This window comes from Lolium rigidum, chromosome 3 (assembly GCF_022539505.1).
Source record: "Lolium rigidum isolate FL_2022 chromosome 3, APGP_CSIRO_Lrig_0.1, whole genome shotgun sequence".
NCBI classification, from domain to species: Eukaryota; Viridiplantae; Streptophyta; class Magnoliopsida; order Poales; family Poaceae; genus Lolium; species Lolium rigidum.
This window is the reverse complement of record NC_061510.1, coordinates 289653750-289662771: the sequence shown is the minus strand read 5'-3', so window position 1 is coordinate 289662771 and position 9022 is coordinate 289653750. Positions and strand designations below refer to the sequence as shown.

Here is a 9022-nt window from a genome sequence, read left to right as displayed (position 1 = left end):
ATTTCCACCTGGGCCTAGTAGACGTTGTTTCGCCGCTGCGCTGCTCTATCTCTCTCGCTCTGTCCATTCCCCATTCCCCATCCACCCGCTTGGCTAGGGTTTTCTCTGTCCAATTTCTCTGGCGATTTCCTGGGCAATGGAGGTAGTCCAGGCGTGAGATTTGCTGTCCTTGGCGGTGGATAGAGCGCGCCTAAGGGAGAGGGCTGTGCTCGTCGGTGGAGCCGTGGAGGTGCGAGCCTCGTGCGGGAGGGGTGACGTGCTCGTCGGCGAAGGGACGCCGTGCTATGGTGTCGGAGCGAGCGCGGCATGCGGGGCTTAAGTCGACGAGCAGGGCGCGCGTCGAAAGAAATCGAGCCGCGCGGAAGCGCACCACATGGCGCCGATTTCGTCGGCGTCGGGCGACCCTCGCGGGATGCCTGGATGCTTGGTAACGAACAATCGCGACAGAGATTGCTACTTCGACTACGCGAGGTTATCATCAAACTCAGAATTCATTTCTATTTTGTGTGATTTCTTTGCTGCACTTGCGCGAATTATGACCATGTTGGTGCTTAGGACGTGGGGGATTCGCCTTGCTGTTCCGCCCCCCGCTGGATGTATGGTTATAAAGCTTTTCTGTCTATGGCTGACAATAGTTATAGATCGCGTATATGGTTCGTTTCATCGCTGAAAATGGTGTTGGTACTACAGGCATTGTGGTACGTGACCATCTTAGCCAAATAATTGTAGCAGCTCGAAACATTCTGCCTCAGCAGTGCTGAAGAATCGGAAGCGCTTGCCTTCATTGGACGAACTTGTCCAATAATTTTTGAGTCTGGCTGTATCTCTGAAGTCCAAAATTTGCAACTGGAATTTTTTTCCTTATCCCACCTAAGGAGCATTTACTCAGATTTTGCTTCCTTCTGCTGCTTTTCTTCAGAACTGGAAGTGTGCTGTTACTAGAAGAGCTCAAAATTCTGCTGCCAATGAGTATACTGCCTGCGTGCGGCTGTTAGGTGTCGGATCCATCTGGAACAATTTCTTCCCAGATCGTGTAGCCAAAGCCTTGACTTTAGATTGCAAGGGAACATCTTATGATGTATGAATGATGCTCTTTATCCCTTGATTTGGTTTTGGTTTGGGTTGGCTCAGTTTGGATTTCAAATTAGTCCCAGCCTTATTTCTTGGGTATTGTACCTGAGTTTCTAACAGATTTTTGGTTTGCGCTGGCGACAAATTAATCCTGAATAACTTAAAATCAAGAAAATCAGTGTGCAACTTAACAGATTTTTTGGTTTGGGCTAGCGACAAATTAATTCCCATTGTGCTTTTGACAGCACGATTATTATACCTGAGTTTTTGGGTAGATTTTTCCCTTGATTTTTTTTGCAGTATTGTTGGTTCCTTAGGAACTTGGACCTTCTTTTTTTACTATGATGCCAGCTTCATAGTGATGAAATATAAAGTGATTCATAGTGTACCGTATGGCAGTGAGGAATTTCCATAGTGTACCATATATGTTTGTTGGACTGGGATGTTTGTTTGTTAAGCATGACTATGGTTACTGAATTCATCTTAGCTGTTCTCTGGCACCATGTGTTTAGTTGGGGCTCCCCTAGCTGGCGAACCCGCGCCCTTCGGTCGAAGGCAGCGGCTGACAGCTACGTGATAACCAAAGTATACCACCAATCGCTTTTTGTTAGTTGGAAAGACGAATGTCTTTTGTATTATATAATCTACGCGGGTAGAAGTAAAAAGGCAAAGTATACTTGCAATAAAAAAAGCGAGCGAACGCAAAAGTAAATTTTCGAACTATTAGTCGGTCATCCCTCAGCTTCTGACCAGAAAATTTTTGTGCACGTAAAAGTTTGAATTATTTAACAATTTTTTGTCAAATGTTGTTCATGGATGCACCATTATTTTGGTTTGGTATTTTTTGGCTGACAATTTGTTTACCCACCGCGTGTTATTTATTAACGGTAAACGTGAAAATTTATCAATCTAAGAAAGCTAATTTCATTTAAAATATTATGCGGATTTTTTTGGCTCACAATTTATCAACCCATGCCCCGTTATTTATCAACGGTAAACCTAAAAAACTATCGACCCAAAAAGCTAATTTTATTTAAAATATTTTGGAAACTTTTTGGCTCATAATTATCAACCCCCTGACCCAATATTTATCAACGGTAAATGCAAAAATATAACGATCGAAAAGTACGATTTTTATTTAGAACATTTTGGAAACAATTTTGGCTTACAATTTATCAACCCCCTACCCCGTTTTATACATGCCATGAATCATGTGATGTGTTGCCCATTATTCATGTTTGAAATAAGTTGTTATGTCATTATGATTAAGTTGTCTACCAGGAGTAATTAAGTTTGCCAGCAGTTCTTGTTTAAGTTGCCTTTTTGTTTATCCGTGCCATAAATCATGCGATGCGTTGCCAATTATTCATGTTTCAAATAATTAATCTGTAATTATGATTAATTTTTCTACTAGGAGTAATTAAGTTGGCCAGTAGTTCTTGTTTAAGTTGTTTTTTTCTTAAAATTTATCTGTGTCATGAATCATGCGATGCGTTGCCCATTATTCATGTGTCAAATAAGTTGTTATGTCATTATGATTAAGTTGTCAACCAGAAGTAATTAAGTTGGCCAACTGTTCCTGTTTGAGTTGCTTTTGTATTTATCCATGCCATAAATCATGCGACGCATTGCCCATTAGTCATGTTTCAAATAAACTGTTCTGTCATTATGATTAACAGATTAAGTTGTCTACCACGAGTAATTAAGTTGGCCAGCTGTTATTGTTTAAGTTGATTTTTACTTTATCCATGCCATGAGTTGGCCGTTATCTATGTCCTAAATAAGTTGTTTTGTCATATGACAAAGTTGTCCAGTCGGAGTAATTGAGTTGGCTTCTGAAAATGATTAAGTTGGTTACAAGACCGTGCATTTTTTGGCTTCCGAAAGTAAGTACCCTTGTTGTAAACTTGTAATACCATGCTTAAGTTTGTCTTTTGTACAAAATAGCTAGTTTGTTCTGGAAACAAAATATGTCACCTCCCACTTTCTATTATTAAGCTTGACGAACATTCTAGCTGGGCATTTTCTTTGCTTGATGCTTTCTCTCTTGCGTCTAACGCCAAACTTGCTAGAAGTATTCTGGTTGCATGGACCAGCTTCTTCGCCTTACTCATTCTCATCATCAAGATGAACAGGGGTAATATCTTCAATAACAGTCATTCTCTCTTGTTGCAATTCTTCTTCCGTCTTCGGTGCATAATACTTGTTACACACAAGCTGCTGCTTCTGGAGTTCTTTTGTATGTGCTTTCCTTTTTGATGTATTATTCTTGATAATGAACCCCACTTTGAGAGTGTACTTTTGATATCATGCTTAAGTTGGTTTCTGAAAGTAATTGAGGTGTTTTGATAATTATACCTAAGTTGGCTTCTAAAAGCAATCGAGTTGTTTTGATACCATGTTTAAGTTGGCTTGTGATACCAATTAAGTTGTTTTGATAATTATACCTAAGTTGGCTCCTGAAAGTAATCAAGTTGTTTTGATACCATGCTTAAGTTGGCTTCTGAGAGTTGTTTTCATAATTATGCCTAAGTTAGCTTCTGAAAGTAATCGAGTTGTTTTGATACCATGCTTAAGTTGGCTTGTGAAAGTAATTGAGTTGTTTTGATGATTATACCAAGTTGGCTTGCGAAAGTAATCAAGTTGTTTTCATACCATGATTAAGTTGATTTCTGAAAGTAATTGAGTTGCTTTGATAATTATGTCTAAGTTGATGCTTCTTGGCTGTAAAGAAGTGTGTTCCTTTCCTACTGTCCCAACTTTTTTACCAACTGTTGGTTTCAACAAAAGATCTTAATGTTCAACTGCTTCATGGTCATGCAGCACTAGGTCTTGAGATTCACCTACAACTGCAGCAGGGATAGCTTGAGTGCAAAATAGCGGCTCCACATCGTTCGTATCGACAACATCTTCAATAGGGGAACATCCAGACCTGACATCTGATGAATCACAAATGTGAGTTTGGTTACTTACTTATTTTTTTAACAATCCATTCCCATGAAAGAACCAAATAAATGATAAGCAACTTCCATTTATCGTGGAGAACCCAAACAACTCAATACTGTACTTATATTTTGCAATTGTTTTCAGACAAACTAGTTTGCGGGAGGCGTGGCAGCATGATCAAGGAAGGTAAAATGGTATCCCTGCAGCGACGCTACAATATTATGCACAAAGACAGATATGACAGATGCATAGTATTCACAAATTACTACTGGCCGAAGCTATAGTCTTTTAGAGAACATATCTTCGAACTTGTAGTCCTCTTAGTACCATGCCAATCGTTTGTTACGCAGATCTGGAACTACTAGTAGCATGTTTGTTTGTTAGCAGATCTGGAACTACTAGTAGCATCTTCTGGCACAACTGTCTTACTGTTTTTATTTCCTATTTCTCACCTTCATATATGGTGGATACAACTCATGTATACTAACTTACTTCTGCTTATGACATGATAAGTTGCTCCTGGGAGTGTTTGTTTCTTTACAATTGCATTTCCCTGTCACATGTTCTTTCTTAAGAAAGTATGCACATCCATTTGATGTTTTGTCACATGTATGCTACAAAATTACACCTATGTTCCAACTCAGATGTCTTTTTAATAGGTGCAATGGTGATTTTAAGCCAAAATTGTTACCAACTGTGATTTAAAATATTTTTAGTTGTGTCTAGTTGAAATCTTGGTTCCTAGAGTACCCATGCTTGATCTAATTGTAACTAGAATTTTGGATCGAGTTTATTTTGGATGATCTACTCCAGCTTCTGTTTAGATGATCTATGTTTAGTTGCAGTTCATGGAATATACAACAGACCTGTTTTATACCATCATGAAGATCTCTACATGGGGACCTTGTTGTGAAAAGGTGTAGGTGGAGGGTGAAGTATGCAATTTGCCTTTTACACAACTGTTCTCCTGCAGCAAGTACCGGCGGGTCCCTGCGTTCAGAAACTACAATTCATATGGAGGAAGAAAGCTTACAATTGGGCTTCATTTGCTTCCCAATTGCTAAAAAGTGCTTGGATGCTCCCTGTCAAACTGAGCACTCGTTTCTGGGCCGTTCGATTCGCGATGGACGGACGGATTGCACGCCGGTCTGGCTACCGAAAAGCACCTGGATCCGGACCGAAACCCACCTGGACCCGTACCCATTCCCTAACCTTTTTTGTCTTCTTCCTTCTGGATTCGGAGACACCGTCTCCTCGCCTAAGATTTCGTCTACCATTTCCCTTCCGCCCTCTTCGCTCCGTCGCGATCCCACGATTCATCTCGCGCTAGGGTTTCTGCTGGCTGCGATTTCCGGTGGCGGAGCGCGGCGATCTCGCAGCTGGCGGGGGCCGGCGATCTCGGACGCTACGAGGAGGAATTTCTCGCCGTAGGGAAGGTTTTGCTCGTTGGCGCAGTGTGAGCCGCGCGTTAGTGCGGCAAGCTCGCGTCGGGGAGTGAGGCTTTCCCGTCGGGATTTGACGACGATTTCGGCGGGAGAGGTCTAGCCGTTCCACTTGTCGACGCGAAGCGCGGCCACTCCGGTAGCCGGGCGTCGAGATCCGCGGCGGTGAGCGTGGCGGTGGTCATCAACGAGGCGGGGATCTAGGTGCGGTCGTCGGCGGGGTGCGCGGTCACCAAGTTTTCGGCGATTTTGAGGTACTTTCTAGCGAAAATCCCTGCAAATTTTGGTTCGTTGTTCATCCAATTTAGTTTACGTTTGTCAAATCCCTGCAAATTAGTTCGTTATGTATGTTGTTGTGGAGCATTTCGAGCCAAGTATGAACTATTTTTCGTGGGGATTTTTCCTGGGAAGCTGCTGTGTGTGTTTTATGTGCTGGTTGTAGTAATTTGGTTACATAGTTGGGGTTCTATTTTTTGTTGCTCGAATTACTGTTTTGTGTGCTAGTAGTGTTTTGATGCAGTGCTGCAAAAATCCTAGTAACTGCTACCAGATATATATGTGTGGTAGCCCCTGGTTTTTATAGGTCTAGTCTGTCGAAGCTGGGGGGCGGGTACTACTTTGATTTGCACAGCATATCGGTAGAACTGCACTCTCTGTACGAGAGTGGCATGTTTGCTAAAGCCTACACCAAATGCAGCTTAATTTGTATACTGGAACAGATCGAACTTATCTCGTATTGTATTTCGTCTTTTTCACATTTTAGTCTAATGATCGAGTCGTGGCTAACAACATGACTGAACATTGAATCCAGAGATCCATGTAATGAATTTTCCTCCATTAATCCTGAACTCGTCTACATCACCCGCTAGATTTTACATTTTTCTTCATCTAATAGCTTAGGTGGGTTATGAACACGTTTAAGTTGTTTTACTGAATCTAACTATGTTGGCTTTTTCAACCTATATTTTTGTAGGGTTATATTATGTGTTCATCTTATAGTTTAGTTAGTTTTGCGAATGTAACTAAGTTGGCTTTTAAATCTGGCTTAAGTTGGCTTAAGTTGGCTTAAGTTGGCTTCTGAATCTGGCTTAAGTTGGCTTAAGTTGGCTTCTGAATCTGGCTTAAGTTGGCTTCTGAATCTGGCTTAAGTTGGTTTCTGAGCACCACTAAGTTTGCTTAATTAATCCCAACTAATTGCCTTGCTCCACCAACAACTGCATTTGATCATTGCTTACTATCGAATTGCATTTTGCATTTTGGAATGACATTTTGTATTGATCATTGCTGACACACTTGTTCCTATTTGTTCCTATTTGCTGAATGTAACATAAATTGCTATCGGCAACAACTGCACATCCTATGGCACCAATAAGTTTCTGATCACCATTAAGTTGTTTAATTAAGTTGTCTAACGATTTAATTAAGTTGTTTTTATTGAAAATAAGTCGAAACGGTACTAGAAAATAATGGTACCAAGTTATTGACAATTCACAATGCGCATCCTCACCATAAATGTGCTAGCTAAAATACTACTACTTGGATAGTTGATGTGGAGAAATCATCTATGCCGCTCAAAATAGGCAATTATGTCTGTTACACCTTTTTTTCAATTGTTTTGACAATGGATGCAACTTAACTCTAGTGAATATACAACTTAACAATAGTTGATATGCAAATTAACAATAAGTCTATGCAACTTAACATCACATCTCAAGACTTCTCAGGTTTTAGTTTTTGATTTGTGTGTAGCTCCACATTTTTAAGTTGGATGCTGTTTTTTGTTGTGTAGGTTGATTATAGTTGCATAGGTTTAGTTGTTTAATGCAATTTCTTTGTTCGACAGTGTCAAAAAATCTGAAATTATGAACAAGGATAATGATAGGTGGTCCCGATTGCGGTTACCACAAGTTTCGGAGTTGTCCGAGAAACAAGTAGCTCAGCGACGGCGAAGCGACAGATCCACCAATTGCTTTCGAAGCCAGGAAATCTAATGTCAATCCAACCTGAAATGCAGCCCGAAGCCTGCAGCTGCCCGACGCTTTAAGGTTTGTTTTGTTTTTTTATATGGAGTTTTCCGTTTAATCTGTTTTATATATTTTTTGGTCCCTAATTCAATGTTTTTTTTGGTTCAACTAACATTTTCCTTTTTTTATGTTCAGCTTGGAAGGAATCGTGCTTCCCCTGCAAGGTTGTTTAAACTTAACAAGATTCTTGTGCAAGCTCAAAAGGATCTCATTGAAGAATGGGGCTGGGGAGGAATGTTAAAGGTTGTTGCTAAAGAAATGCCCGTTGACACGAGTATGTGGGTGCTTTCATGCTTCGATCCCATAAGAAGCGAGCTTGCCATTCCTGGTAGGGGAAGCATTCCAGTTACTGCTGACAGCTACACCAGGATTTTTGGGATCCGGAATGAAGGAATGCCTGTTTGTTATGAAATGGAAACTGATCCAATCAAGTTCATGAACGAAGAGTATGGAATAGAAAGTGGCTCAGCACCAGATTTTGTTGATTGGTGCAAGATGATTTCAGACATGGGGGGAGTAGCGAGATATGAAGTTCCTCCGTGCATATTTTGCTTGGAGTAATTAGCTGCTTCATTAGCCCTACAACGAGTCCAACTATAAGTCCCCAGATGTTACACTAGTTTAGTTGACCTCAATCAGTTCCGCCGGTTAAACTTTGCGCAGTTTGCAATTGATCAAATCATTGCTGAAGCAAAGAAGATGGGAGTGAAGAAGAAATCCGTGTGCTGTTGCCTGCATCACCTAGTGGTAAACTTGAAAAACCAAATCATTTTTTTGTGATCCATGCTATATTGTTTTCACGATACGAACTATTCTCCCTTTTTCTTGAAACCAAATCATGTTTTCCTCTGTTTTTGCAGATCCTTTATCTTGATTCATTGGTTGTTGATGAGCCCGTCCCAACTGATGAAGAGTGCCCCATTCGGGCTGCAGCATGGAACGATAGGCTCATACAAAATGTTATGCACAAGGACTCTAAAGGCAATGGCGAGTTTGGGAAGTTGAGAGTAAGTGTTTTCAACCAGTGAACTAGTGAACTTGTCATATACTTGTTTTTTTGACTAACATGGATTTTTTGTCTTTTTTTTCATTGTGTGTTTGCATGAAAAGTTGAAAGAAACAGATTGGTGCTACTTTAAGAGATTCTCTTTTCGTTGGAATGTCAAGGACGGAAGAATTTGTATCTTCAAAGTTGCCACGGAAATTCTCAAGCGAGGTATACAAAGTTGCATACCCAATATATTTTAAGTTGCATGCATTGTGCCTAACCAGAACATAATTGAATGGCCTCGAGTGAACTTGCATGTTCTGATGTCCAAGCTACCTACCATTAGTACTCACTTTGGCTACCAGATTTTTTTATGTGAAGTAGCGCATCAGTTGGTTTGCGAGGTTGCCTACCATGTCCCTTTAAGTTGCATCATTTTTTTTGTCGGCGGTATTGATGGTTCCACATATAAGCTTAGTTGTATCTTTGCACATAATAAATTGGTATATACAATTATATTAAGTTGCATACCAACTGTTGTTAAGCTGCAT

The 9022-nt window shown here is 40.5% G+C and overlaps 1 long non-coding RNA gene across 3 annotated transcripts; it reads left to right on the top strand.

Moving 5' to 3' along the window:
- The first annotated feature begins 372 nt into the window (after positions 1-372).
- On the top strand, positions 373-4548 carry LOC124703534. Of its 3 annotated transcripts, none has more exons than XR_007003144.1 (3): positions 373-471; positions 3895-4026; positions 4162-4548. It is a non-coding gene; the product is annotated as an uncharacterized LOC124703534 (long non-coding RNA). The 3 variants fall into 3 exon arrangements; XR_007003143.1 differs by lacking the exon at positions 373-471 and adding an exon at positions 486-3208; XR_007003142.1 differs by lacking the exon at positions 373-471 and having other exon boundaries at positions 486-4026.
- The last annotated feature ends 4474 nt before the right edge of the window (positions 4549-9022 follow it).